This window comes from Pseudophryne corroboree, unplaced genomic scaffold (assembly GCF_028390025.1).
Source record: "Pseudophryne corroboree isolate aPseCor3 unplaced genomic scaffold, aPseCor3.hap2 scaffold_1609, whole genome shotgun sequence".
Lineage (NCBI taxonomy): Eukaryota > Metazoa > Chordata > Amphibia > Anura > Myobatrachidae > Pseudophryne > Pseudophryne corroboree.
The window spans coordinates 24,373-51,694 of NW_026968243.1; the positions used below are offsets into that span (position 1 = coordinate 24,373).

The window sequence follows — 27,322 nt, forward strand, 5'->3', positions numbered from 1 at the left end:
CTTTGTGCCTTCCAATGCACAATGCAAACTACAGGTAGTGCTGCAGGGCCCACACCCTTTTACTTGCCTTACAGAGCAGCTCTGGAGCTGTTACAGTGCCCAGCTGCTGCAAGAAATCAGCTTGAATGCTTCAGGGGCTGGGGCATAGCCAACATGAGCCCCACACCGACGGAGGGTGGAGGTGTTTAATGCAAACTAAGGGTCATCCAAGCACCGCAAAAGGCCGCCATGCCCTGCATACCCCTTTTCACTTTTCATATGCAGATGAGGGTTCCAGCCAACTTTGGCCCACTGCTTGGATGACATCACCGTATGCAAATCCGTCTTCTGCAGACCTTTTCCCAGGAATGCTTGTACTGGTTGTTGCATTTGGTTTGTTGTTTGGGGGTGCTTCAGTATTAGGCAGCCTTCTGCTCTCCCATTTTCATCTGAAAATATGTGTTCTCCCTGCAGTTGTTGTCCCCAGATGAGAGTTCCCTTGTGCTGCCTCAGTTGAATCTCCTTTACTTGACAGAGATGTGCCTGAGCAGCGGCCCTCCCCAGCCCTATCCCAAATCATACTTATTTTGCATAGAAGATACCATTATCATGAAGATTGATCTCCCAGGGTGAGGTTCATTCATTGCATTCTGGGTATGCTGACCCCTGTGATTTCCCCAAATGTGGGAAACTCGACTGCATTATTTGTTGTAGTGGGGGACTGTGTTTGTGCTTTCCTCTGGTCAGCTCTGGTAAAAGTCAGATTTCTATGTCTCAGATCTTCATCTAGCCTTGTTCTTTTTTCGAGAGTTTCCTTGTGCTGCCTCAGTTGGATCTCCTTCACTTGACAGGGGGGTGCCCGTACAGCGACCCTCCCCAGCTCTAGCCCAACTCCTACTTACCTGCCAGGTGAGATACTATGATCAGGAAGGTGCTTCTCCCAGGGCAAGGCTCACCCAATGCACTCTGGGTGTGCTGCTCCTACGATTTCCCCAAATGTGGGACACTTGATTACATAATTTGTGTTTCCTCTGGTCGGCTCTCGTATAATTCAGATCTCTTTGTCTCAGGTCTCTCTCCAGCCTAGTTTGCTGTCTGTTTCCATTTCTCTTTTCTTGAGCCGCTCCCTTCTATGCCCTTGTGCACTATCCTGACTTCCCCGTCTGCTTACTTTGTGCCTTCCAACGCACAATGCAAACTACAGGTAGTGCTGCAGGGCCCACACCCTTTTACTTGCTTTACAGAGCAGCTCTGGAGCTGTTACAGTGCCCAGCTGCTGCAAGAAATCAGCTTGAATGCTTCAGGGGCTGGGGCATAGCCAACATGAGCCCCACACCGAAGGAGGGTGGAGGTGTTTAATGCGAACTAGGGGTCATCCAAGCGCCGCAAAAGGCCGCCATGCCCTGCACACCCCTTTTTTATTTTCATATGCAGACGAGGGTTGAAGCCAACTTTGACCCACTGCTTGGATGACATCACCATATGCAAATCCGTCTGCTGCAGGCCTTCCCCCAGGAATGCTTGCATTAGTAGTTGCATTTGGTTTGTTGTTTGGGGGTGCTTCAGTATTAGGCAGCCTTCTGCCCTCCCATGTTCATCTGAAAATATGTGTTCTCCCTGCAGTTGTTGTCCCCAGATGAGAGTTCCCTTGTGCTGCCTCAGTTGAATCTCCTTTTCTTGACAGAGATGTGCCTGAGCAGCGGCCCTCCCCAGCCCTATCCCAAATCATACTTATTTTGCATAGGAGATACCATGGTCATGAAGATTGTTCTCCCAGGGTGAGGTTCATTCATTGCACTCTGGGTATGCTGACCCCTGTGATTTCCCCAAATGTGGGAAACTCGACTGCATTATTTGTGGTAGTGGGGGACTGTGTTTGTGCTTTCCTCTGGTCAGCTCTGGTAAAAGTCAGATTTCTTTGTCTCAGATCTTCCTCTAGCCTTGTTCTTCTTTCGAGAGTTCCCTTGTGCTGCCTCAGTTGGATCTCCTTCACTTGACAGGGGGTGCCCGAGCAGCAATCCTCCACAGCTCTAGCCCAACTCCTACTTACCTGCCAGGTGAGATACTATGATCTTCACTGTTAGGGCAATCAGGATGTGGAATTCCCTGCCAGGGAAGGTGGTAATGGCGGACTCTGTAATTGGATTTAAAAAAGGAATGGATACATTTCTGAATGAAAAAGCTATCCAAGGTTATAATACTTAAAATATCAACATGGTTAATCCGGGGGTAACATGAGTTATAGTAGCTAACTAGTCATAAAACATTATTCAGCAAGTATGTAGAATCATCACAACTTAAAACAGGTTGAACACGATGGGCAATTTGCCTCTATTCAACCTCAAAAACTATGTTACTATATGTTACTATATTACTATGTTACTGTAGTATACAGAACACCACAATGTAATGAGCAGTGATAGTGAGCACTGATGAGGATACTAGAACTGACACTGAGCAGCAAGATGCAGCACTGGAATATTAGTAATGTACTGTAGTATGCTGAGCACCACAATGCAGCACAAGACAATGAGCAGTGATACTGAGCACTGATGAGGATACTACTGAGAACTGACACTGAGCAGGAGAGACACACTACTAGTATTACTGAGCAGCAATAAGTAACCACTGATACTGAGCACTGATATTGAGATTTCCACTGAGAGAACATAGCCACGTCCTCTCCGCTCTCTCTTCAATGCACGAGTAAAAATGGCGGCAACGCGCAGCTCTTTATATGGAATCCGAATCTCGCGAGAATCCGACAGCGGGATGATGACATTTTCCCTTGTTCAGGTTTTCCGAGTCAGGCGGGAACAACCGAGCCTGCCTCGGACCAGTGTAAACCACGTGGAGTTCGTCGGGAATTCGGTTCTCGGAGAACCGAACCCGCTCCTCTATATATACTATATTACTATGTTACTGTAGTATACAGAACACCACAATGCAATGAGCAGTGATAGTGAGCACTGATGAGGATACTAGAACTGACACTGAGCAGCAAGATGCAGCACTGGACTATTAGTAATGTACTGTAGTATGCTGAGCACCACAATACAGCACAAGACAATGAGCAGTGATACTGAGCACTGATGAGGATACTACTGAGAACTGACACTGAGCAGGAGAGACACACTACTAGTATTACTGAGCAGCAATAAGTAACCACTGATACTGAGCACTGATATTGAGATTTCCACTGAGAGAACATAGCCACGTCCTCTCCGCTCTCTCTTCAATGCACGAGTAAAAATGGCAGCAACGCGCAGCTCTTTATATGGAATCCGAATCTCACGAGAATCTGACAGCGGGATGATGACATTTTCCCTTGTTCAGGTTTTCCAAGTCAGGCGGGAACAACCGAGCCTGCCTCGGACCAGTGTAAACCACGTGGAGTTCGTGGGGAATTCGGTTCTCGGAGAACCGAACCCGCTCCTCTCTACCTTATACCCATCAATTTTTTTTATTTTCAATCTAAGCCCCTGCAGTTTTCTGTAAGCATCTGCTTCGCTATGATGATCAACAAGTCACAAGGGCAAACACTCAGGGCTTGAGGCGTAGATCTTAGGACCAGCTGCTACAAGCATGGCAGAGGTGTCACTATCACTGGTGACACCCAGAGAGGTGGCGAGGGAGATTGTAATGCAGTGCGCGCAGATAAACAGCGCAATGTTAAAAAGGAGGCATGGTTTCATAGGTAGGGGCGTGGCCTGGTGGCCTGAATCTACATTTTGTTGCTCCGGGTGTCCCGGGGGTTGGGGGCTGCACCCGGGGACTAGTGTGTGAGCGGTGCTGGCTCCTGCACAGTGACAGGGCATGGCCACCCAGCATGACGCCTCCCTTCTTGACCATGCTGTAATTGCAGTCGCACTGCAGTTCAGCGTGATCATAAAAAATGGTGTAGGCTCCTGCTGGTGCAGACTGTAGAGAAAAGCTGCTGTGACCACTAGAGGTGAGCGGGTTCGGTTTCTATGAATCCGAACCCGCACGAACTTCATGTTTTTTTCACGGGTCCGAGCAGACTCGGATCCTCCCGCCTTGCTCGGTTAACCCGAGCGCGCCCGAACGTCATCATGACGCTGTCGGATTCTCGCGAGACTCGGATTCTATATAAGGAGCCGCGCGTCGCCGCCATTTTCACACGTGCATTGAGATTGATAGGGAGAGGACGTGGCTGGCGTCCTCTCCATTTAGATTAGGGTTGAGAGAGAGAGAGATTGACCTGAGGCTGTGATACTGTAGAAGAGAGTGCAGAGTTTAGTGACTGACGACCACAGTGACCACCAGATAGTGCAGTTGTTTGTTTTATTTAATATATCCGTTCTCTGCCTGAAAAAAACGATACACACAGTGACTCAGTCACATACCATATCTGTGTGCACTGCTCAGCCCAGTGTGCTGCATCAATGTATATATATATCTGACTGTGCTCAGCTCACACAGCTTATAATTGTGGGGGAGACTGGGGAGCACTGCAGTGCCAGTTATAGGTTATAGCAGGAGCCAGGAGTACATAATATTATATTAAAATTAAACAGTGCACACTTTTGCTGCAGGAGTGCCACTGCCAGTGTGACTAGTGACCAGTGACCTGACCACCAGTATATATAATATTAGTAGTATACTATCTCTTTATCAACCAGTCTATATTAGCAGCAGACACAGTACAGTGCGGTAGTTCACGGCTGTGGCTACCTCTGTGTCGGCACTCGGCAGCCCGTCCATAATTGTATATACCACCTAACCGTGGTTTTTTTTTCTTTCTTTATACATACATACTAGTTACGAGTATACTATCTCTTTATCAACCAGTCTATATTAGCAGCAGACACAGTACAGTGCGGTAGTTCACGGCTGTGGCTACCTCTGTGTCGGCACTCGGCAGCCCGTCCATAATTGTATATACCACCTAACCGTGGTTTTTTTTTCTTTCTTTATACATACATACTAGTTACGAGTATACTATCTCTTTATCAACCAGTCTATATATTAGCAGCAGACACAGTACAGTGCGGTAGTTCACGGCTGTGGCTACCTCTGTGTCGGCACTCGGCAGCCCGTCCATAATTGTATATACCACCTAACCGTGGTTTTTTTTTCTTTCTTTATACATACATACTAGTTACGAGTATACTATCTCTTTATCAACCAGTCTATATATTAGCAGCAGACACAGTACAGTGCGGTAGTTCACGGCTGTGGCTACCTCTGTGTCGGCACTCGGCAGCCCGTCCATAATTGTATATACCACCTAACCGTGGTTTTTTTTTCTTTCTTTATAGTCATACTAGTTACGAGTATACTATCTCTTTATCAACCAGTCTATATTAGCAGCAGACACAGTACAGTGCGGTAGTTCACGGCTGTGGCTACCTCTGTGTCGGCACTCGGCAGCCCGTCCATAATTGTATATACCACCTAACCGTGGTTTTTTTTCTTTCTTTATACATACATACTAGTTACGAGTATACTATCTCTTTATCAACCAGTCTATATTAGCAGCAGACACAGTACAGTGCGGTAGTTCACGGCTGTGGCTACCTCTGTGTCGGCACTCGGCAGCCCGTCCATAATTGTATATACCACCTAACCGTGGTTTTTTTTTTCTTTCTTTATACATACATACTAGTTACGAGTATACTATCTCTTTATCAATCAGTCTATATATTAGCAGCAGACACAGTACAGTGCGGTAGTTCACGGCTGTGGCTACCTCTGTGTCGGCACTCGGCAGCCCGTCCATAATTGTATACTAGTATCCAATCCATCCATCTCCATTGTTTACCTGAGGTGCCTTTTAGTTGTGCCTATTAAAATATGGAGAACAAAAATGTTGAGGTTCCAAAATTAGGGAAAGATCAAGATCCACTTCCACCTCGTGCTGAAGCTGCTGCCACTAGTCATGGCCGAGACGATGAAATGCCAGCAACGTCGTCTGCCAAGGCCGATGCCCAATGTCATAGTACAGAGCATGTCAAATCCAAAACACCAAATATCAGTAAAAAAAGGACTCCAAAACCTAAAATAAAATTGTCGGAGGAGAAGCGTAAACTTGCCAATATGCCATTTACCACACGGAGTGGCAAGGAACGGCTGAGGCCCTGGCCTATGTTCATGGCTAGTGGTTCAGCTTCACATGAGGATGGAAGCACTCAGCCTCTCGCTAGAAAAATGAAAAGACTAAAGCTGGCAAAAGCAGTAGCACCGTAAAGAACTGTGCGTTCTTCGAAATCCCAAATCCACAAGGAGAGTCCGACTCCAATTGTGTCGGTTGCGATGCCTGACCTTCCCAACACTGGACGTGAAGAGCATGCGCCTTCCACCATTTGCACGCCCCCTGCAAGTGATGGAAGGAGCACCCGCAGTCCAGTTCCTGATAGTCAGATTGAAGATGTCAGTGTTGAAGTACACCAGGATGAGGAGGATATGGGTGTTGCTGGCGCTGGGGAGGAAATTGACCAGGAGGATTCTGATGGTGAGGTGGTTTGTTTAAGTCAGGCACCCGGGGAGACACCTGTTGTCCGTGGTAGGAATATGGCCGTTGACATGCCTGGTGAAAATACCAAAAAAATCAGCTCTTCGGTGTGAAAGTATTTCACCAGAAATGCGGACAACAGGTGTCAAGCCGTGTGTTCCCTTTGTCAAGCTGTAATAAGTAGGGGTAAGGACGTTAACCACCTCGGAACATCCTCCCTTATACGTCACCTGCAGCGCATTCATAATAAGTCAGTGACAAGTTCAAAAACTTTGGGTGACAGCGGAAGCAGTCCACTGACCAGTAAATCCCTTCCTCTTGTAACCAAGCTCACGCAAACCACCCCACCAACTCCCTCAGTGTCAATTTCCTCCTTCCCCAGGAATGCCAATAGTCCTGCAGGCAATGTCACTGGCAATTCTGACGAGTCCTCTCCTGCCTGGGATTCCTCCGATGCATCCTTGCGTGTAACGCCTACTGCTGCTGGCGCTGCTGTTGTTGCTGCTGGGAGTCGATGGTCATCCCAGAAGGGAAGTCGTAAGCACACTTTTACTACTTCCACCAAGCAATTGACTGTCCAACAGTCCTTTGCGAGGAAGATGAAATATCACAGCAGTCATCCTGTTGCAAAGCGGATAACTGAGGCCTTGACAACTATGTTGGTTTTAGACGTGCGTCCGGTATCCGCCGTTAGTTCACAGGGAACTAGACAATTTCTTGAGGTAGTGTGCCCCCGTTACCAAATACCATCTAGGTTCCACTTCTCTATGCAGGCGATACCGAGAATGTACACGGACATCAGAAAAAGACTCACCAGTGTCCTAAAAAATGCAGTTGTACCCAATGTCCACTTAACCACGGACATGTGGACAAGTGGAGCAGGGCAGGGTCAGGACTATATGACTGTGACAGCCCACTGGGTAGATGTATGGACTCCCGCCGCAAGAACAGCAGCGGCGGCACCAGTAGCAGCATCTCGCAAACGCCAACTCTTTCCTAGGCAGGCTACGCTTTGTATCACCGGTTTCCAGAATACGCACACAGCTGAAAACCTCTTACGGCAACTGAGGAAGATCATCGCGGAATGGCTTACCCCAATTGGACTCTCCTGTGGATTTGTGGCATCGGACAACGCCAGCAATATTGTGTGTGCATTAAATCTGGGCCAATTCCAGCACGTCCCATGTTTTGCACATACCTTGAATTTGGTGGTGCAGAATTTTTTAAAAAACGACAGGGGCGTGCAAGAGATGCTGTCGGTGGCCAGAAGAATTGCGGGACACTTTCGGCGTACAGGCACCACGTACAGAAAACAGGAGCACCACCAAAAACTACTGAACCTGCCCTGCCATCATCTGAAGCAAGAAGTGGTAACGAGGTGGAATTCAACCCTGTATATGCTTCAGAGGTTGGAGGAGCAGCAAAAGGCCATTCAAGCCTATACAATTGAGCACGATATAGGAGGTGGGATGCACCTGTCTCAAGCGCAGTGGAGAATGATTTCAACGTTGTGCAAGGTTCTGATGCCCTTTGAACTTGCCACACGTGAAGTCAGTTCAGACACTGCCAGCCTGAGTCAGGTCATTCCCCTCATCAGGCTTTTGCAGAAGAAGCTGGAGACATTGAAGGAGGAGCTAACACGGAGCGATTCCGCTAGGCATGTGGGACTTGTGGATGGAGCCCTTAATTCGCTTAGCAAGGATTCACGGGTGGTCAATCTGTTGAAATCAGAGCACTACATTTTGGCCACCGTGCTCGATCCTAGATTTAAAGCCTACCTTGGATCTCTCTTTCCGGCAGACACAAGTCTGCTGGGGTTCAAACACCTGCTGGTGAGTAAATTGTCAAGTCAAGCGGAACGCGACCTGTCAACAACATCTCCTCCTTCACATTCTCCCGCAACTGGGGGTGCGAGGAAAAGGCTCAGAATTCCGAGCCCACCCGCTGGCGGTGATGCAGGGCAGTCTGGAGCGACTGCTGATGCTGACATCTGGTCCGGACTGAAGGACCTGACAACGATTACGGACATGTCGTCTACTGTCACTGCATATGATTCTCTCCCCATTGAAAGAATGGTGGAGGATTATATGAGTGACCGCATCCAAGTAGGCACGTCACACAGTCCGTACTTATACTGGCAGGAAAAAGAGGCAATTTGGAGGCCCTTGCACAAACTGGCTTTATTCTACCTAAGTTGCCCTCCCACAAGTGTGTACTCCGAAAGAGTGTTTAGTGCCGCCGCTCACCTTGTCAGCAATCGGCGTACGAGGTTACATCCAGAAAATGTGGAGAAGATGATGTTCATTAAAATGAATTATAATCAATTCCTCCGTGGAGACATTGACCAGCAGCAATTGCCTCCACAAAGTACACAGGGAGCTGAGATGGTGGATTCCAGTGGGGACAAATTGATAATCTGTGAGGAGGGGGATGTACACGGTGATATATCGGAGGATGAAGATGAGGTGGACATCTTGCCTCTGTAGAGCCAGTTTGTGCAAGGAGAGATTAATTGCTTCTTTTTTGGTGGGGGTCCAAACCAACCCGTCATATCAGTCACAGTCGTGTGGCAGACCCTGTCACTGAAATGATGGGTTGGTTAAAGTGTGCATGTCCTGTTTATACAACATAAGGGTGGGTGGGAGGGCCCAAGGACAATTCCATCTTGCACCTCTTTTTTCTTTTCTTTTTCTTTGCGTCATGTGCTGTTTGGGGAGGGTTTTTTGGAAGGGACATCCTGCGTGACACTGCAGTGCCACTCCTAGATGGGCCCGGTGTTTGTGTCGGCCACTAGGGTCGCTTATCTTACTCACACAGCTACCTCATTGCGCCTCTTTTTTTCTTTGCGTCATGTGCTGTTTGGGGAGGGTTTTTTGGAAGGGACATCCTGCGTGACACTGCAGTGACACTCCTAGATGGGCCCGGTGTTTGTGTCGGCCACTAGGGTCGCTTATCTTACTCACACAGCTACCTCATTGCGCCTCTTTTTTTCTTTGCGTCATGTGCTGTTTGGGGAGGGTTTTTTGGAAGGGACATCCTGCGTGACACTGCAGTGCCACTCCTAGATGGGCCCGGTGTTTGTGTCGGCCACTAGGGTCGCTAATCTTACTCACACAGCTACCTCATTGCGCCTCTTTTTTTCTTTGCGTCATGTGCTGTTTGGGGAGGGTTTTTTGGAAGGGCCATCCTGCGTGACACTGCAGTGCCACTCCTAGATGGGCCCGGTGTTTGTGTCGGCCACTAGGGTCGCTTTTCTTACTCACACAGCGACCTCGGTGCAAATTTTAGGACTAAAAATAATATTGTGAGGTGTGAGGTATTCAGAATAGACTGAAAATGAGTGGAAATTATGGTTTTTGAGGTTAATAATACTTTGGGATCAAAATGACCGCCAAATTCTATGATTTAAGCTGTTTTTTAGGTTTTTTGGAAAAAAACACCCGAATCCAAAACACACCCGAATCCGACAAAAAAAATTCGGTGAGGTTTTGCCAAAACGCGGTCGAACCCAAAACACGGCCGCGGAACCGAACCCAAAACCAAAACACAAAACCCGAAAAATTTCCGGCGCTCATCTCTAGTGACCACGCCCCCTGTGTCTCCTCCGTTGCAGACCCCATTTTGAAGCCTTGCCCCCGGACTAAGAGAAAAGAATGCCCTTGCGCACTATCCTGACTTCTCCTCCCGTCTGCTTAATTTGTGCCTTCCAACGCACAATGCGAACAACAGGTGGTGCTGCAGGGCCCACACCCTTTTACTTGCCTTACAGAACAGCTCTGGAGCTGTTACAGTGCCCAGCTGCTGCAAGAAATCAGCTTGAATGCATCAGGGGATGGGGCATGGCCAACATGAGCCCCACACCAAAGGAGGGTGGGGGTGTTTAATGCGAACTAGGGGTCATCCAAGCACTGCAAAAGGCCGCCATGCCCTGCATGCCCCTTTTCTCTTTTCATATGCAGATGAGGGTTCCAGTCAACTTTGGCCCACTGCTTGGATAACATCACCGTATGCAAATCCGTCTGCTGCAGACCTTCCCCCAGGAGTGCTTGTACTAGTTGTTGCATATGGACCCTCATTCCGAGTCGTTCGCTCTGTAAATTTCATCGCATCGCAGTGAAATTCTGCTTAGTACGCATGCGCAATATTCGCACTGCGACTGCGCCAAGTAATTTTACAATGAAGAAAGTATTTTTACTCACGGCTTTTTCTTCGCTCCGGCGATCGTAATGTGATTGACAGGAAATGGGTGTTACTGGGCGGAAACAGGCCGTTTTATGGGCGTGTGGGAAAAAACGCTACAGTTTCCGGAAAAAACGCAGGAGTGGCCGGAGAAACGGGGGAGTGTCTGGACGAACTCTGGGAGTGTTTGTGACGTCAAACCAGGAACGACAAGCACTGAACTGATCGCAGATGCCGAGTAAGTCTGAAGCTACTCTGAAACTGCTAAGTAGTTTGTAATCGCAATATTGCAAATACATCGGTCGCAATTTTAAGAAGCTAAGATTCACTCCCAGTAGGCGGCGGCTTAGCGTGTGTAACTCTGCTAAAATCGCCTTGCGAGCGATCAACTCGGAATGAGGGCCATGGTTTGATATTTGATGGTGCTTCAGTATTAGGCAGCCTTCCGCCCTCCCATGTTCATCTGAAAAGATGTGGTCTCCCTGCAGTTGTTGTCCCCAGATGAGAGTTCCCTTGTGCTGCCTCAGTTGAATCTCCTTTACTTGACAGAGATGTGCCTGAGCAGCGGCCCTCACCAGCCCTATCCCAAATCATACTTATTTTGCATAGGAGATACCATGGTCATGAAGATTGTTCTCCCAGGGTGAGGTTCATTCATTGCATTCTGGGTATGCTGACCCCTGTGATTTTCCCAAATGTGGGAAACTCGACTGCATTATTTGTGGTAGTGGGGGACTGTGTTTGTGCTTTCCTCTGGTCAGCTCTGGTAAAAGTCAGATTTCTTTGTCTCAGATCTTCCTCTAGCCTTGTTCTTCCTTCGAGAGTTCCCTGGTGCTGCATCAGTTGGATCTCCTTCACTTCACAGGGGGGAACCCGAGCAGCGACCCTCCCCAGCTCTAGCCCAACTCCTACTTACCTGCCAGGTGAGATACTATGATCATGAAGGTGCTTCTCCCAGGGCAAGGCTCAACCATTGCACTCTGGGTGTGCTGCTCCTGCGATTTCCCCAAATGTGGGAAACTTGACTCCATAATTTGTGTTTCCCCTCGTCGGCTCTCGTATAATTCAGATCTCTTTGTCTCAGGTCTCTCTCCAGCCTAGTTTGCTGTCTGTTTCCACTTCTCTTTTCTTGAGCCGCTCCCTTCTATGCCCTTGCGCACTATCCTGACTTCTCCCGTCTGCTTACTTCGTGCCTTCCAACGCACAATGCGAACTACAGGTAGTGCTGCAGGGCCCACACCCTTTTACTTGCCTTACAGAGTAGCTCTGGAGCAGTTACAGTGCCCAGCTGCTGCAAGAAATCAGCTTGAATGCTTCAGGGGCTGGGGCATAGCCAACATGAGCCCCACACCGAAGGAGGGAGGAGGTGTGTAATGCAAACTAGGGGTCATCCAAGCGCTGCAAAAGGCCGCCATGCCCTGCACGCCCCTTTTCTCTTTTCATATGCAGACGAGGGTTGAAGCCAACTTTGACCCACTGCTTGGATGACATCACCATATGCAAATCCATCTGCTGCAGGCCTTCCCCCAGGAATGCTTGCACTAGTTGTTGCATTTGGTTTGTTGTTTGGGGGTGCTTCAGTATTAGGCAGCCTTCTGCCCTCACATGTTCATCTGAAAATATGTGTTCTCCCTGCAGTTGTTGTCCCAAGATGAGAGTTCCCTTGTGCTGCCTCAGTTGAATCTCCTTTACTTGACAGAGATGTGCCTGAGCAGCGGCCCTCCCCAGCCCTATCCCAAATCATACTTATTTTGCATAGGCGATACCATGGTCATGAAGATTGTTCTCCCAGGGTGAGGTTCATTCATTGCATTCTGGGTATGCTGACCCCTGTGATTTCCCCAAATGTGGGAAACTCGACTGCATTATTTGTGGTAGTGGGGGACTGTGTTTGTGCTTTCCTCTGGCCAGCTCTGGAAAAAGTCAGATTTCTTTGTCTCAGATCTTCCTCTAGCCTTGTTCTTCTTTCGAGAGTTCCCTTGTGCTGCCTCAGTTGGATCTCTTTCACTTGACAGGGGGGTGCCCGAACAGCGACCCTCCCCAGCTCTAGCCCAACTCCTACTTACCTGCCAGGTGAGATACTATGATCATGAAGGTGCTTCTCCCAGGGCAAGGCTCACCCATTGCACTCTGGGTGTGCTGCCCCTGCGATTTCCCCAAATGTGGGAAACTTGACTGCATAATTTGTGTTTCCCTTGGTCGGCTCTCGTATAATTCAGATCTCTTTGTCTCAGGTCTCTCTCCAGCCTAGTTTGCTGTCTGTTTCCACTTCTCTTTTCTTCAGCCGCTCCCTTCTATACCCTTGTGCACTATCCTGACTTCTCCTCCCGTCTGCTTACTTTGTGCCTTCCAATGCACAATGCAAACTACAGGTAGTGCTGCAGGGCCCACACCCTTTTACTTGCCTTACAGAGCAGCTCTGGAGCTGTTACAGTGCCCAGCTGCTGCAAGAAATCAGCTTGAATGCTTCAGGGGATGGGGCATGGCCAACATGAGCCCCACACCAAAGGAGGGTGGAGGTGTTTAATGCGAACTAGGGGTAATCCAAGCACCGCAAAAGGCCGCCATGCCCTGCACGCCCCTTTTCTCTTTTCATATGCAGATGAGGGTTGAAGCCAACTTTGACCCACTGCTTGGATGACATCACCGTATGCAAATCCGTCTTCTGCAGAACTTTCCCCAGGAATGCTTGCACTAGTTGTTGCATTTGGTTTGTTGTTTGGGGGTGCTTCAGTATTAGGCAGCCTTCTGCCCTCCCATGTTCATCTGAAAATATGTGTTCTCCCTGCAGTTGTTGTCCCCAGATGAGAGTTCCCTTGTGCTGCCTCCGTTAAATCTCCTTTACTTGACAGAGATGTGCATGAGCAGCGGCCCTCCCCAGCCCTATTCCAAATCATACTTATTTTGCATAGGAGATACCATGGTCATGAAGATTTTTCTCCCAGGGTGAGGTTCATTCATTGCATTTTGGGTATGCTGACCCCTGTGATTTCCCCAAATGTGGGAAACTCAACTGCATTATTTGTGGTAGTGGGGGACTGTGTTTGTGCTTTCCTCTGGTCAGCTCTGGTAAAAGTCAGATTTCTTTGTCTCAGATTTTCCTCTAGCCTTGTTCTTCTTTCGAGAGTTCCCTTGTGCTGCCTTAGTTGGATCTCCTTCACTTTACAGGGGGGTACCCGAGCAGCGACCCTCCCCAGCTCTAGCCCAACTCCTACTTACCTGCCAGGTGAGATACTATGATCATGAAGGTGCTTCTCCCAGGGCAAGGCTCACCCATTGCACTCTGGGTGTGCTGCTCCTGCGATTTCCCCAAATGTGGGAAACTTGACTGTATAATTTGTGTTTCCCCTGGTCGGCTCTCGTATAATTCAGATCTCTTTGTCTCAGGTCTCTCTCCAGCCTAGTTTGCTGTCTGTTTCCACTTCTCTTTTCTTGAGCCGCTCCCTTCTATGCCCTTGCGCACTATCCTGACTTCTCCTCCTGTCTGCTTACTTTGTGCCTTCCAACGCACAATGCGAACTACAGGTAGTGCTGCAGGGCCCACACCCTTTTACTTGCCTTACAGAGCAGCTCTGGAGCTGTTACAGTGCCCAGCTGCTGCAAGAAATCAGCTTGAATGCTTCAGGGGCTGGGGCATAGCCAACATGAGCCCCACACCAAAGGAGGGTGGAGGTGTTTAATGCAAACTAGGGGTCAGCCAAGCGCCGCAAAAGGCCACCATGCCCTGCACGCCCCTTTTCTCTTTTCATATGCAGACGAGGGTTGAAGCCAACTTTGACCCACTGCTTGGATGACATCACCATATGCAAATCCATCTGCGGCAGGCCTTCCCCCAGGAATGCTTGCACTAGTTGTTGCATTTGGTTTGTTGTTTGGGGGTGCTTCAGTATTAGGCAGTCTTCTGCCCTCCCATGTTCATCTGAAAATATATGTTCTCCCTGCAGTTGTTGTCCCAAGATGAGAGTTCCCTTGTGCTGCCTCAGTTGAATCTCCTTTACTTGACAGAGATGTGCATGAGCAGCGGCCCTCCCCAGCCCTATTCCAAATCATACTTATTTTGCATAGGAGATACCATGGTCATGAAGATTTTTCTCCCAGGGTGAGGTTCATTCATTGCATTTTGGGTATGCTGACCCCTGTGATTTCCCCAAATGTGGGAAACTTGACTGCATTATTTGTGGTAGTGGGAGACTGTGTTTGTGCTTTCCTCTGGTCAGCTCTGGTAAAAGTCAGATTTCTTTGTCTCAGATCTTCCTCTAGCCTTGTTCTTCTTTCGAGAGTTCCCTGGTGCTGCCTCAGTTGGATCTCCTTCACTTCACAGGGGGGAACCCGAGCAGCGACCCTCCCCAGCTCTAGCCCAACTCCTACTTACCTGCCAGGTGAGATACTATGATCATGAAGGTGCTTCTCCCAGGGCAAGGCTCACCCATTGCACTCTGGGTGTGCTGCCCCTGCGATTTCCCCAAATGTGGGAAACTTGACTGCATAATTTGTGTTTCCCCTGGTCGGCTCTCGTATAATTCAGATCTCTTTGTCTCAGGTCTCTCTCCAGCCTAGTTTGCTGTCTGTTTCCACTTCTCTTTTCTTCAGCCGCTCCCTTCTATACCCTTGTGCACTATCCTGACTTCTCCTCCCGTCTGCTTACTTTGTGCCTTCCAATGCACAATGCAAACTACAGGTAGTGCTGCAGGGCCCACACCCTTTTACTTGCCTTACAGAGCAGCTCTGGAGCTGTTACAGTGCCCAGCTGCTGCAAGAAATCTGCTTGAATGCTTCAGGGGATGGGGCATGGCCAACATGAGCCCCACACCAAAGGAGGGTGGAGGTGTTTAATGCGAACTAGGGGTCATCCAAGCACCGTAAAAGGCCGCCATGCCCTGCACGCCCCTTTTCTCTTTTCATATGCAGATGAGGGTTGAAGCCAACTTTGACCCACTGCTTGGATGACATCACCGTATGCAAATCCGTCTTCTGCAGAACTTCCCCCAGGAATGCTTGCACTAGTTGTTGCATTTGGTTTGTTGTTTGGGGGTGCTTCAGTATTAGGCAGCCTTCTGCCCTCCCATGTTCATCTGAAAATATGTGTTCTCCCTGCAGTTGTTGTCCCCAGATGAGAGTTCCCTTGTGCTGCCTCAGTTGAATCTCCTTTACTTGACAGAGATGTGCATGAGCAGCGGCCCTCCCCAGCCCTATTCCAAATCATACTTATTTTGCATAGGAGATACCATGGTCATGAAGATTGTTCTCCCAGAGTGAGGTTCATTCATTGCATTTTGGGTATGCTGACCCCTGTGATTTCCCCAAATGTGGGAAACTCAACTGCATTATTTGTGGTAGTGGGGGACTGTGTTTGTGCTTTCCTCTGGTCAGCTCTGGTAAAAGTCAGATTTCTTTGTCTCAGATTTTCCTCTTGCCTTGTTCTTCTTTCGAGAGTTCCCTTGTGCTGCCTCAGTTGGATCTCCTTCACTTTACAGGGGGGTACCCGAGCAGCGACCCTCCCCAGCTCTAGCCCAACTCCTACTTACCTGCCAGGTGAGATACTATGATCATGAAGGTGCTTCTCCCAGGGCAAGGCTCACCCATTGCACTCTGGGTGTGCTGCTCCTGCGATTTCCCCAAATGTGGGAAACTTGACTGCATAATTTGTGTTTCCCCTGGTCGGCTCTCGTATAATTCAGATCTCTTTGTCTCAGGTCTCTCTCCAGCCTAGTTTGCTGTCTGTTTCCACTTCTCTTTTCTTGAGCCGCTCCCTTCTATGCCCTTGCGCACTATCCTGACTTCTCCTCCTGTCTGCTTACTTTGTGCCTTCCAACGCACAATGCGAACTACACACCAAAGGAGGGTGGACGTGTTTAATGCAAACTAGGGGTCAGCCAAGCGCCGCAAAAGGCCACCATGCCCTGCACGCCCCTTTTCTCTTTTCATATGCAGACGAGGGTTGAAGCCAACTTTGACCCACTGCTTGGATGACATCACCATATGCAAATCCATCTGCGGCAGGCCTTCCCCCAGGAATGCTTGCACTAGTTGTTGCATTTGGTTTGTTGTTTGGGGGTGCTTCAGTATTAGGCAGCCTTCTGCCCTCCCATGTTCATCTGAAAATATATGTTCTCCCTGCAGTTGTTGTCCCCAGATGAGAGTTCCCTTTTGCTGCCTCAGTTGAATCTCCTTTACTTGACAGAGATGTGCATGAGCAGCGGCCCTCCCCAGCCCTATTCCAAATCATACTTATTTTGCATAGGAGATACCATGGTCATGAAGATTTTTCTCCCAGGGTGAGGTTCATTCATTGCATTTTGGGTATGCTGACCCCTGTGATTTCCCCAAATGTGGGAAACTTGACTGCATTATTTGTGGTAGTGGGAGACTGTGTTTGTGCTTTCCTCTGGTCAGCTCTGGTAAAAGTCAGATTTCTTTGTCTCAGATTTTCCTTTAGCCTTGTTCTTGTTTCGAGAGTTCCCTTGTGCTGCCTCAGTTGGATCTCCTTCACTTTACAGGGGGGTACCCGAGCAGCGACCCTCCCCAGCTCTAGCCCAACTCCTACTTACCTGCCAGGTGAGATACTATGATCATGAAGGTGCTTCTCCCAGGGCAAGGCTCACCCATTGTACTCTGGGTGTGCTGCTCCTGCGATTTCCCCAAATGTGGGAAATTTGACTGCATAATTTGTGTTTCCCATGGTCGGCTCTCGTATAATTCAGATCTCTTTGTCTCAGGTCTCTCTCCAGCCTAGTTTGCTGTCTGTTTCCACTTCTCTTTTTTTCAACCGCTCCCTTCTATACCCTTGTGCACTATCCTGACTTCTCCTCCCGTCTGCTTACTTTGTGCCTTTGAATGCACAATGCAAACTACAGGTAGTGCTGCAGGGCCCACACCCTTTTACTTGCCTTACAGAGCAGCTCTGGAGCTGTTACAGTGCCCAGCTGCTGCAAGAAATCTGCTTGAATGCTTCAGGGGCTGGGGCATAGCCAACATGAGCCCCACACCGAAGGAGGGTGGAGGTGTTTAATGCAAACTAGGGGTCGGTCAAGCGCCGCAAAAGGCCACCATGCCCTGCACGCCCCTTTTCTGTTTTCATATGCAGACAAGGGTTGAAGCTAACTTTGACCCACTGCTTGGATGACATCACCATATGCAAATCCGTCTGCGGCAGGCCTTCCCCCAGGAATGCTTGCACTAGTTGTTGCATTTGGTTTGTTGTTTGGGTGTGCTTCAGTATTAGTCAGCCTTCTGCTCCACCCTCCTTTGGTGTGGGCCAACATGAGCCCCACACCAAAGCAGGGTGCAGCAGAAGGCTGCCTAATACTGAAGCACCCCCAAACAACAAACCAAATGCAACAACTAGTGCAAGCATTCCTGGGGGTAGGCCTGCCGCAGATGGATTTGCATATGGTGATGTCATCCAAGCAGTGGGTCAAAGTTGGCTTCAACCCTCGTCTGCATATGAAAACAGAAAAGGGGCGTGCAGGGCATGGTGGCCTTTTGCGGCGCTTGACTGACCCCTAGTTTGCATTAAACACCTCCACCCTCCTTCGGTGTGGGGCTGATGTTGGCTATGCCCCAGCCCCTGAAGCATTCAAGCTGATTTCTTGCAGCAGCTGGGCACTGTAACAGCTCCAGAGCTGCTCTGTAAGGCAAGTAAAAGGGTGTGGGCCCTGAAGCACTACCTGTAGTTTGCATTGTGCATTGGAAGGCACAAAGTAAGCAGACGGGAGGAGAAGTCAGGATAGTGCACAAGGGTATAGAAGGGAGCGGCTGAAGAAAAGAGAAGTGGAAACAGACAGCAAACTAGGCTGGAGAGAGACCTGAGACAAAGAGATCTCAATTATACGAGAGCCGACCAGGGGAAACACAAATTATGCAGTCAAGTTTCCCACATTTGGGGAAATCGCAGGAGCAGCACACCCAGAGTACAATGGGTGAGCCTTGCCCTGGGAGAAGCACCTTCATGATCATAGTATCTCACCTGGCAGGTAAGTAGGAGTTGGGCTAGAGCTGGGGAGGGTCGCTGCTCGGGTACCCCCCTGTAAAGTGAAGGAGATCCAACTAAGGCAGCACAAGGGAACTCTCGAAAGAAGAACAAGGCTAGAGGAAAATCTGAGACAAAGAAATCTGACTTTTACTAGAGCTGACCAGAGGAAAGCACAAACACAGTCCCCCACTACCACAAATAATGCAGTTGAGTTTCCCACATTTGGGGAAATCACAGGGGTCAGCATACCCAAAATGCAATGAATGAACCTCACCCTGGGAGAAAAATCTTCATGACCATGGTATCTCCTATGCAAAATAAGTATGATTTGGAATAGGGCTGGGGAGGGCCGCTGCTCATGCACATCTCTGTCAAGTAAAGGAGATTCAACTGAGGCAGCACAAGGGTACTCTCATCTGGGGACAACAACTGCAGGGAGAACATATATTTTCAGATGAACATGGGAGGGCAGAAGGCTGCCTAATACTGAAGCACCCCCAAACAACAAACCAAATGCAACAACTAGTGCAAGCATTCCTGGGGGAAGGCCTGCCGCAGATGGATTTGCATATGGTGATGTCATCCAAGCAGTGGGTCAAAGTTGGCTTCAACCCTCGTCTGCATATGAAAAGAGAAAAGGGGCGTGCAGGGCATGGTGGCCTTTTGCGGCGCTTGGCTGACCCCTAGTTTGCATTAAACACCTCCACCCTCCTTTGGTGTGGGGCTCATGTTGGCTATACCCCAGCCCCTGAAGCATTCAAGCTGATTTCTTGCAGCAGCTGGGCACTGTAACATCTCCAGAGCTGCTCTGTAAGGCAAGTAAAAGGGTGTGGGCCCTGCAGCACTACCTGTAGTTTGCATTGTGCATTGGAAGGCACAAAGTAAGCAGACGGGAGGAGAAGTCAGGATAGTGCACAAGGGTATAGAAGGGAGCGGCTGAAGAAAAGAGAAGTGGAAACAGACAGCAAACTAGGTTGGAGAGAGACCTGAGACAAAGAGATCTGAATTATACGAGAGCCGACCAGGGGAAACACAAATTATGCAGTTAAGTTTCCCACATTTGGGGAAATCGCAGGGGCAGCACACCCAGAGTGCAATGGGTGAGCCTTGCCCTGGGAGAAGCACCTTCATGATCATAGTATCTCACCTGGCAGGTAAGTAGGAGTTGGGCTAGAGCTGGGGAGGGTCTCTGCTTGGGCACCCCCCTGTCAAGTGAAGGAGATCCAACTGAGGCAGCACAAGGGAACTCTCGAAAGAAGAACAAGGCTAGAGGAAGATCTGAAACAAAGAAATCTGACTTTTACCAGAGCTGACCAGAGGAACACACAAACACAGTCCCCCACTACCACAAATAAAGCAGTCGAGTTTCCCACATTTGGGGAAATCACAGGGGTCAGCATACCCAGAATGCAATGAATGAACCTCACCCTGGGAGAATAATCTTCATGACCATGGTATCTCCTATGCAAAATAAGTATGATTTGGGATAGAGCTGGGGAGGGCCGCTGCTCAGGCACATCTCTGTCAAGTTAAGGAGATTCAACTGAGGCAGCACAAGGTAACTCTCATCTGGGGACAACAACTGCAGGGAGAACACATATTTTCAGATGAACATGGGAGGGCAGAAGGCTGCCTAATACTGAAGCACCCCCAAACAACAAACCAAATGCAACAACTAGTGCAAGCATTCCTGGGGGAAGTTCTGCAGAAGACGGATTTGCATATGGTAATGTCATCCAAGCAGTGGGTCAAAGTTGGCTTCAACCCTCGTCTGCATATGAAAACAGAAAAGGGGCGTGCAGGGCATGGTGGCCTTTTGCGGCGCTTGTCTGACCCCTAGTTTGCATTAAACACCTCCACCCTCCTTCGGTGTGGGGCTCATGTTGGCTATGCCCCAGCCCCTGAAGCATTCAAGCTGATTTCTTGCAGCAGCTGGGCACTGTAACAGCTCCAGAGCTGCTCTGTAAGGCAAGTAAAAGGGTGTGGGCCCTGCAGCACTACCTGTAGTTTGCATTGTGCATTGGAAGGCACAAAGTAAGCAGACGGGAGGAGAAGTCAGGATAGTGCACAAGGGTATAGAAGGGAGCGGCTGAAGAAAAGAGAAGTGGAAACAGACAGCAAACTAGGCTGGAGAGAGACCTGAGACAAAGAGATCTGAATTATACGAGAGCCGACCAGGGGAAACACAAATTATGCAGTCAAGTTTCCCACATTTGGGGAAATCGCAGGAGCAGCACACCCAGAGTACAATGGGTGAGCCTTGCCCTGGGAGAAGCACCTTCATGATCATAGTATCTCACCTGGCAGGTAAGTAGGAGTTGGGCTAGAGCTGGGGAGGGTCGCTGCTCGGGTACCCCCCTGTAAAGTGAAGGAGATCCAACTGAGGCAGCACAAGGGAACTCTCGAAAGAAGAACAAGGCTAAAGGAAAATCTGAGACAAAGAAATCTGACTTTTACCAGAGCTGACCAGAGGAAAGCACAAACACAGTCTCCCACTACCACAAATAATGCAGTCGAGTTTCCCACATTTGGGGAAATCACAGGGGTCAGCATACCCAAAATGCAATGAATGAACCTCACCCTGGGAGAAAAATCTTCATGACCATGGTATCTCCTATGCAAAATAAGTATGATTTGGAATAGGGCTGGGGAGGGCCGCTGCTCATGCACATCTCTGTCAAGTAAAGGAGATTCAACTGAGGCAGCACAAGGGAACTCTCATCTTGGGACAACAACTGCAGGGAGAACATATATTTTCAGATGAACATGGGAGGGCAGAAGGCTGCCTAATACTGAAGCACCCCCAAACAACAAACCAAATGCAACAACTAGTGCAAGCATTCCTGGGGGATGGCCTGCCGCAGATGGATTTGCATATGGTGATGTCATCCAAGCAGTGGGTCAAAGTTGGCTTCAACCCTCGTCTGCATATGAAAAGAGAAAAGGGGCGTGCAGGGCATGGCGGCCTTTTGCAGCGCTTGGATGACCCCTAGTTTGCATTACACACCTCCTCCCTCCTTCGGTGTGGGGCTCATGTTGGCTATGCCCCAGCCCCTGAAGCATTCAAGCTGATTTCTTGCAGCAGCTGGGCACTGTAACTGCTCCAGAGCTACTCTGTAAGGCAAGTAAAAGGGTGTGGGCCCTGCAGCACTACCTGTAGTTCGCATTGTGCGTTGGAAGGCACGAAGTAAGCAGACGGGAGAAGTCAGGATAGTGCGCAAGGGCATAGAAGGGAGCGGCTCAAGAAAAGAGAAGTGGAAACAGACAGCAAACTAGGCTGGAGAGAGACCTGAGACAAAGAGATCTGAATTATACGAGAGCCGACGAGGGGAAACACAAATTATGCAGTCAAGTTTCCCACATTTGGGGAAATCGCAGGAGCAGCACACCCAGAGTGCAATGGTTGAGCCTTGCCCTGGGAGAAGCACCTTCATGATCATAGTATCTCACCTGGCAGGTAAGTAGGAGTTGGGCTAGAGCTGGGGAGGGTCGCTGCTCGGGTTCCCCCCTGTGAAGTGAAGGAGATCCAACTGATGCAGCACCAGGGAACCCTCGAAAGAAGAACAAGGCTAGAGGAAGTTCTGAGACAAAGAAATCTGACTTTTACCAGAGCTGACCAGAGGAAAGCACAAACACAGTCCCCCACTACCACAAATAATGCAGTTGAGTTTCCCACATTTGGGAAAATCACAGGGGTCAGCATACCCAGAATGCAATGAATGAACCTCACCCTGGGAGAACAATCTTCATGACCATGGTATCTCCTATGCAAAATAAGTATGATTTGGGATAGGGCTGGTGAGGGCCGCTGCTCAGGCACATCTCTGTCAAGTAAAGGAGATTCAACTGAGGCAGCACAAGGGAACTCTCATCTGGGGACAACAACTGCAGGGAGACCACATCTTTTCAGATGAACATGGGAGGGCGGAAGGCTGCCTAATACTGAAGCACCATCAAATATCAAACCATGGCCCTCATTCCGAGTTGATCGCTCGCAAGGCGATTTTAGCAGAGTTACACACGCTAAGCCGCCGCCTACTGGGAGTGAATCTTAGCTTCTTAAAATTGCGACCGATGTATTCGCAATATTGCGATTACAAACTACTTAGCAGTTTCAGAGTAGCTTCAGACTTACTCGGCATCTGCGATCAGTTCAGTGCTTGTCGTTCCTGGTTTGACGTCACAAACACTCCCAGAGTTCGCCCAGACACTCCCCCGTTTCTCCGGCCACTCCTGCGTTTTTTCCGGAAATTGTAGCGTTTTTTCCCACACGCCCATAAAACGGCCTGTTTCCGCCCAGTATCACCCATTTCCTGTCAATCACATTACGATCGCCGGAGCGAAGAAAAAGCCGTGAGTAAAAATACTTTCTTCATTGTAAAATTACTTGGCGCAGTCGCAGTGCGAATATTGCGCATGCGTACTAAGCAGAATTTCACTGCGATGCGATGAAATTTACAGAGCGAACGACTCGGAATGAGGGTCCATATGCAACAACTAGTACAAGCACTCCTGGGGGAAGGTCTGCAGCAGACGGATTTGCATACGGTGATGTTATCCAAGCAGTGGGCCAAAGTTGACTGGAACCCTCATCTGCATATGAAAAGAGAAAAGGGGCATGCAGGGCATGGCGGCCTTTTGCAGTGCTTGGATGACCCCTAGTTCGCATTAAACACCCCCACCCTCCTTTGGTGTGGGGCTCATGTTGGCCATGCCCCATCCCCTGATGCATTCAAGCTGATTTCTTGCAGCAGCTGGGCACTCCAGAGCTGTTCTGTAAGGCAAGTAGAAGGGTGTGGGCCCTGCAGCACCACCTGTTGTTCGCATTGTGCGTTGGAAGGCACAAATTAAGCAGACGGGAGGAGAAGTCAGGATAGTGCGCAAGGGCATTCTTTTCTCTTAGTCCGGGGGCAAGGCTTCAAAATGGGGTCTGCAACGGAGGAGACACAGGGGGCGTGGTCACAGCAGCTTTTCTCTACAGTCTGCACCAGCAGGAGCCTACACCATTTTTTATGATCACGCTGAACTGCAGTGCGACTGCAATTACAGCATGGTCAAGAAGGGAGGCGTCATGCTGGGTGGCCATGCCCTGTCACTGTGCAGGAGCCAGCACCGCTCACACACTAGTCCCCGGGTGCAGCCCCCAACCCCGGGACACCCGGAGCAACAAAATGTAGATTCAGGCCACCAGGCCACGCCCCTACCTATGAAACCATGCCTCCTTTTTACCATTGCGCTGTTTATCTGCGCGCACTGCATTACAATCTCCCTCGCCACCTCTCTGGGTGTCACCAGTGATAGTGACACCTCTGCCATGCTTGTAGCAGCTGGTCCTAAGATCTACGCCTCAAGCCCTGAGTGTTTGCCCTTGTGACTTGTTGATCATCATAGCGAAGCAGATGCTTACAGAAAACTGCAGGGGCTTAGATTGAAAATAAAAAAAATTGATGGGTATAAGGTAGAGAGGAGCGGGTTCGGTTCTCCGAGAACCGAATTCCCCACGAACTCCACGTGGTTTACACTGGTCCGAGGCAGGCTCGGTTGTTCCCGCCTGACTTGGAAAACCTGAACAAGGGAAAATGTCATCATCCCGCTGTCAGATTCTCGTGAGATTCGGATTCCATATAAAGAGCTGCGCGTTGCTGCCATTTTTACTCGTGCATTGAAGAGAGAGCGGAGAGGACGTGGCTATGTTCTCTCAGTGGAAATCTCAATATCAGTGCTCAGTATCAGTGGTTACTTATTGCTGCTCAGTAATACTAGTAGTGTGTCTCTCCTGCTCAGTGTCAGTTCTCAGTAGTATCCTCATCAGTGCTCAGTATCACTGCTCATTGTCTTGTGCTGCATTGTGGTGCTCAGCATACTACAGTACATTACTAATAGTCCAGTGCTGCATCTTGCTGCTCAGTGTCAGTTCTAGTATCCTCATCAGTGCTCACTATCACTGCTCATTGCATTGTGGTGTTCTGTATACTACAGTAACATAGTAATATAGTATATATAGAGGAGCGGGTTCGGTTCTCCGAGAACCGAATTCCCGACGAACTCCACGTGGTTTACACTGGTCCGAGGCAGGCTCGGTTGTTCCCGCCTGACTCGGAAAACCTGAACAAGGGAAAATGTCATCATCCCGCTGTCGGATTCTCGCGAGATTCGGATTCCATATAAAGAGCTGCGCGTTGCCGCCATTTTTACTCGTGCATTGAAGAGAGAGCGGAGAGGACGTGGCTATGTTATCTCAGTGGAAATCTCAATATCAGTGCTCAGTATCAGTGGTTACTTATTGCTGCTCAGTAATACTAGTAGTGTGTCTCTCCTGCTCAGTGTCAGTTCTCAGTAGTATCCTCATCAGTGCTCAGTATCACTGCTCATTGTCTTGTGCTGCATTGTGGTGCTCAGCATACTACAGTACATTACTAATAGTCCAGTGCTGCATCTTGCTGCTCAGTGTCAGTTCTAGTATCCTCATCAGTGCTCACTATCACTGCTCATTACATTGTGGTGTTCTGTATACTACAGTAACATAGTAATATAGTAACATATAGTAACATAGTTTTTGAGGTTGAATAGAGGCAAATTGCCCATCGTGTTCAACCTGTTTTAAGTTGTGATGATTCTACATACTTGCTGAATAATGTTTTATGACTAGTTAGCTACTATAACTCATGTTACCCCCGGATTAACCATGTTGATATTTTAAGTATTATAACCTTGGATAGCTTTTTCATTCAGAAATGTATCCATTCCATTTTTAAATCCAATTACAGAGTCCGCCATTACCACCTTCCCTGGCAGGGAATTCCACATCCTGATTGCCCTAACAGTGAAGATCATAGTATCTCACCTGGCAGGTAAGTAGGAGTTGGGCTAGAGCTGTGGAGGATTGCTGCTCGGGCACCCCCTGTCAAGTGAAGGAGATCCAACTGAGGCAGCACAAGGGAACTCTCGAAAGAAGAACAAGGCTAGAGGAAGATCTGAGACAAAGAAATCTGACTTTTACCAGAGCTGACCAGAGGAAAGCACAAACACAGTCCCCCACTACCACAAATAATGCAGTCGAGTTTCCCACATTTGGGGAAATCACAGGGGTCAGCATACCCAGAGTGCAATGAATGAACCTCACCCTGGGAGAACAATCTTCATGACCATGGTATCTCCTATGCAAAATAAGTATGATTTGGGATAGGGCTGGGGAGGGCCGCTGCTTAGGCACATCTCTGTCAAGTAAAGGAGATTCAACTGAGGCAGCACAAGGGAACTCTCATCTGGGGACAACAACTGCAGGGAGAACACATATTTTCAGATGAACATGGGAGGGCAGAAGGCTGCCTAATACTTATGCACCCCCAAACAACAAACCAAATGCAACTACTAGTGCAAGCATTCCTGGGGGAAGGCCTGCAGCAGACGGATTTGCATATGGTGATGTCATCCAAGCAGTGGGTCAAAGTTGGCTTCAACCCTCGTCTGCATATGAAAATAAAAAAGGGGTGTGCAGGGCATGGCGGCCTTTTGCGGCGCTTGGATGACCCCTAGTTCGCATTAAACACCTCCACCCTCCTTCGGTGTGGGGCTCATGTTGGCTATGCCCCAGCCCCTGAAGCATTCAAGCTGATTTCTTGCAGCAGCTGGGCACTGTAACAGCTCCAGAGCTGCTCTGTAAAGCAAGTAAAAGGGTGTGGGCCCTGCAGCACTACCTGTAGTTTGCATTGTGCGTTGGAAGGCACAAAGTAAGCAGACGGGGAAGTCAGGATAGTGCACAAGGGCATAGAAGGGAGCGGCTCAAGAAAAGAGAAGTGGAAACAGACAGCAAACTAGGCTGGAGAGAGACCTGAGACAAAGAGATCTGAATTATACGAGAGCCGACCAGGGGAAACACAAATTATACAGTCAAGTTTCCCACATTTGGGGAAATCGCAGGAGCAGCACACCCAGAGTGCAATGGGTGAGCCTTGCCCTGGGAGAAGCACCTTCCTGATCATAGTATCTCACCTGGCAGGTAAGTAGGAGTTGGGCTAGAGCTGGGGAGGGTCGCTGTACGGGCACCCCCCTGTCAAGTGAAGGAGATCCAACTGAGGCAGCACAAGGAAACTCTCGAAAAAAGAACAAGGCTAGATGAAGATCTGAGACATAGAAATCTGACTTTTACCAGAGCTGACCAGAGGAAAGCACAAACACAGTCCCCCACTACAACAAATAATGCAGTCGAGTTTCCCACATTTGGGGAAATCACAGGGGTCAGCATACCCAGAATGCAATGAATGAACCTCACCCTGGGAGAACAATCTTCATGATAATGGTATCTCCTATGCAAAATAAGTATGATTTGGGATAGGGCTGGGGAGGGCCGCTGCTCAGGCACATCTCTGTCAAGTAAAGGAGATTCAACTGAGGCAGCACAAGGGAACTCTCATCTGGGGACAACAACTGCAGGGAGAACACATATTTTCAGATGAAAATGGGAGAGCAGAAGGCTGCCTAATACTGAAGCACCCCCAAACAACAAACCAAATGCAACAACTAGTTCAAGCATTCCTGGGAAAAGGTCTGCAGAAGACGGATTTGCATACGGTGATGTCATCCAAGCAGTGGGCCAAAGTTGGCTGGAACCCTCATCTGCATATGAAAAGAGAAAAGGGGTATGCAGGGCATGGCGGCCTTTTGCGGTGCTTGGATGACCCTTAGTTTGCATTAAACACCTCCACCCTCCGTCGGTG

The 27,322-nt window shown here is 49.0% G+C and overlaps 22 non-coding genes and 4 pseudogenes across 22 annotated transcripts; 15 read left to right on the plus strand and 11 right to left on the minus strand.

Annotated features, from left to right (window-relative positions):
• The first annotated feature begins 557 nt into the window (after positions 1–557).
• Positions 558–721, plus strand: LOC135001068 (U1 spliceosomal RNA). Its single transcript, XR_010202662.1, has one exon. It is a non-coding gene; the product is annotated as a U1 spliceosomal RNA (small nuclear RNA).
• A 152-nt stretch (positions 722–873) lies between these two features.
• Positions 874–1,036, plus strand: LOC135001035 (U1 spliceosomal RNA). The gene has a single exon (XR_010202630.1). It is a non-coding gene; the product is annotated as a U1 spliceosomal RNA (small nuclear RNA).
• A 670-nt stretch (positions 1,037–1,706) lies between these two features.
• On the plus strand, positions 1,707–1,870 carry LOC135001023 (U1 spliceosomal RNA). The gene has a single exon (XR_010202625.1). It is a non-coding gene; the product is annotated as a U1 spliceosomal RNA (small nuclear RNA).
• A 9,355-nt stretch (positions 1,871–11,225) lies between these two features.
• LOC135001086 (U1 spliceosomal RNA) lies at positions 11,226–11,389 on the plus strand. The gene has a single exon (XR_010202678.1). It is a non-coding gene; the product is annotated as a U1 spliceosomal RNA (small nuclear RNA).
• Positions 11,390–11,541: 152 nt separating this feature from the next.
• LOC135001034 (U1 spliceosomal RNA) lies at positions 11,542–11,677 on the plus strand (annotated as a pseudogene).
• Positions 11,678–12,375: 698 nt separating this feature from the next.
• Positions 12,376–12,539, plus strand: LOC135001056 (U1 spliceosomal RNA). Its single transcript, XR_010202650.1, has one exon. It is a non-coding gene; the product is annotated as a U1 spliceosomal RNA (small nuclear RNA).
• A 152-nt stretch (positions 12,540–12,691) lies between these two features.
• Positions 12,692–12,854, plus strand: LOC135001077 (U1 spliceosomal RNA). The gene has a single exon (XR_010202671.1). It is a non-coding gene; the product is annotated as a U1 spliceosomal RNA (small nuclear RNA).
• Positions 12,855–13,528: 674 nt separating this feature from the next.
• LOC135001031 (U1 spliceosomal RNA) lies at positions 13,529–13,692 on the plus strand. Its single transcript, XR_010202628.1, has one exon. It is a non-coding gene; the product is annotated as a U1 spliceosomal RNA (small nuclear RNA).
• Positions 13,693–13,844: 152 nt separating this feature from the next.
• Positions 13,845–14,007, plus strand: LOC135001074 (U1 spliceosomal RNA). The gene has a single exon (XR_010202668.1). It is a non-coding gene; the product is annotated as a U1 spliceosomal RNA (small nuclear RNA).
• Positions 14,008–14,681: 674 nt separating this feature from the next.
• On the plus strand, positions 14,682–14,845 carry LOC135001066 (U1 spliceosomal RNA). Its single transcript, XR_010202660.1, has one exon. It is a non-coding gene; the product is annotated as a U1 spliceosomal RNA (small nuclear RNA).
• Positions 14,846–14,997: 152 nt separating this feature from the next.
• On the plus strand, positions 14,998–15,160 carry LOC135001073 (U1 spliceosomal RNA). Its single transcript, XR_010202667.1, has one exon. It is a non-coding gene; the product is annotated as a U1 spliceosomal RNA (small nuclear RNA).
• A 674-nt stretch (positions 15,161–15,834) lies between these two features.
• On the plus strand, positions 15,835–15,998 carry LOC135001051 (U1 spliceosomal RNA). Its single transcript, XR_010202645.1, has one exon. It is a non-coding gene; the product is annotated as a U1 spliceosomal RNA (small nuclear RNA).
• Positions 15,999–16,150: 152 nt separating this feature from the next.
• Positions 16,151–16,313, plus strand: LOC135001076 (U1 spliceosomal RNA). The gene has a single exon (XR_010202670.1). It is a non-coding gene; the product is annotated as a U1 spliceosomal RNA (small nuclear RNA).
• A 544-nt stretch (positions 16,314–16,857) lies between these two features.
• On the plus strand, positions 16,858–17,021 carry LOC135001067 (U1 spliceosomal RNA). The gene has a single exon (XR_010202661.1). It is a non-coding gene; the product is annotated as a U1 spliceosomal RNA (small nuclear RNA).
• Positions 17,022–17,173: 152 nt separating this feature from the next.
• LOC135001089 (U1 spliceosomal RNA) lies at positions 17,174–17,325 on the plus strand (annotated as a pseudogene).
• Positions 17,326–18,472: 1,147 nt separating this feature from the next.
• On the minus strand, positions 18,473–18,614 carry LOC135001084 (U1 spliceosomal RNA; annotated as a pseudogene).
• A 152-nt stretch (positions 18,615–18,766) lies between these two features.
• Positions 18,767–18,930, minus strand: LOC135001042 (U1 spliceosomal RNA). Its single transcript, XR_010202636.1, has one exon. It is a non-coding gene; the product is annotated as a U1 spliceosomal RNA (small nuclear RNA).
• A 674-nt stretch (positions 18,931–19,604) lies between these two features.
• Positions 19,605–19,767, minus strand: LOC135001024 (U1 spliceosomal RNA). The gene has a single exon (XR_010202626.1). It is a non-coding gene; the product is annotated as a U1 spliceosomal RNA (small nuclear RNA).
• A 152-nt stretch (positions 19,768–19,919) lies between these two features.
• LOC135001062 (U1 spliceosomal RNA) lies at positions 19,920–20,083 on the minus strand. The gene has a single exon (XR_010202656.1). It is a non-coding gene; the product is annotated as a U1 spliceosomal RNA (small nuclear RNA).
• Positions 20,084–20,757: 674 nt separating this feature from the next.
• Positions 20,758–20,920, minus strand: LOC135001080 (U1 spliceosomal RNA). Its single transcript, XR_010202674.1, has one exon. It is a non-coding gene; the product is annotated as a U1 spliceosomal RNA (small nuclear RNA).
• A 152-nt stretch (positions 20,921–21,072) lies between these two features.
• LOC135001061 (U1 spliceosomal RNA) lies at positions 21,073–21,236 on the minus strand. The gene has a single exon (XR_010202655.1). It is a non-coding gene; the product is annotated as a U1 spliceosomal RNA (small nuclear RNA).
• Positions 21,237–21,934: 698 nt separating this feature from the next.
• LOC135001026 (U1 spliceosomal RNA) lies at positions 21,935–22,070 on the minus strand (annotated as a pseudogene).
• Positions 22,071–22,222: 152 nt separating this feature from the next.
• LOC135001064 (U1 spliceosomal RNA) lies at positions 22,223–22,386 on the minus strand. The gene has a single exon (XR_010202658.1). It is a non-coding gene; the product is annotated as a U1 spliceosomal RNA (small nuclear RNA).
• Positions 22,387–25,615: 3,229 nt separating this feature from the next.
• Positions 25,616–25,779, minus strand: LOC135001053 (U1 spliceosomal RNA). Its single transcript, XR_010202647.1, has one exon. It is a non-coding gene; the product is annotated as a U1 spliceosomal RNA (small nuclear RNA).
• Positions 25,780–26,449: 670 nt separating this feature from the next.
• LOC135001078 (U1 spliceosomal RNA) lies at positions 26,450–26,612 on the minus strand. The gene has a single exon (XR_010202672.1). It is a non-coding gene; the product is annotated as a U1 spliceosomal RNA (small nuclear RNA).
• A 152-nt stretch (positions 26,613–26,764) lies between these two features.
• Positions 26,765–26,928, minus strand: LOC135001052 (U1 spliceosomal RNA). Its single transcript, XR_010202646.1, has one exon. It is a non-coding gene; the product is annotated as a U1 spliceosomal RNA (small nuclear RNA).
• Positions 26,929–27,322: the final 394 nt, after the last annotated feature.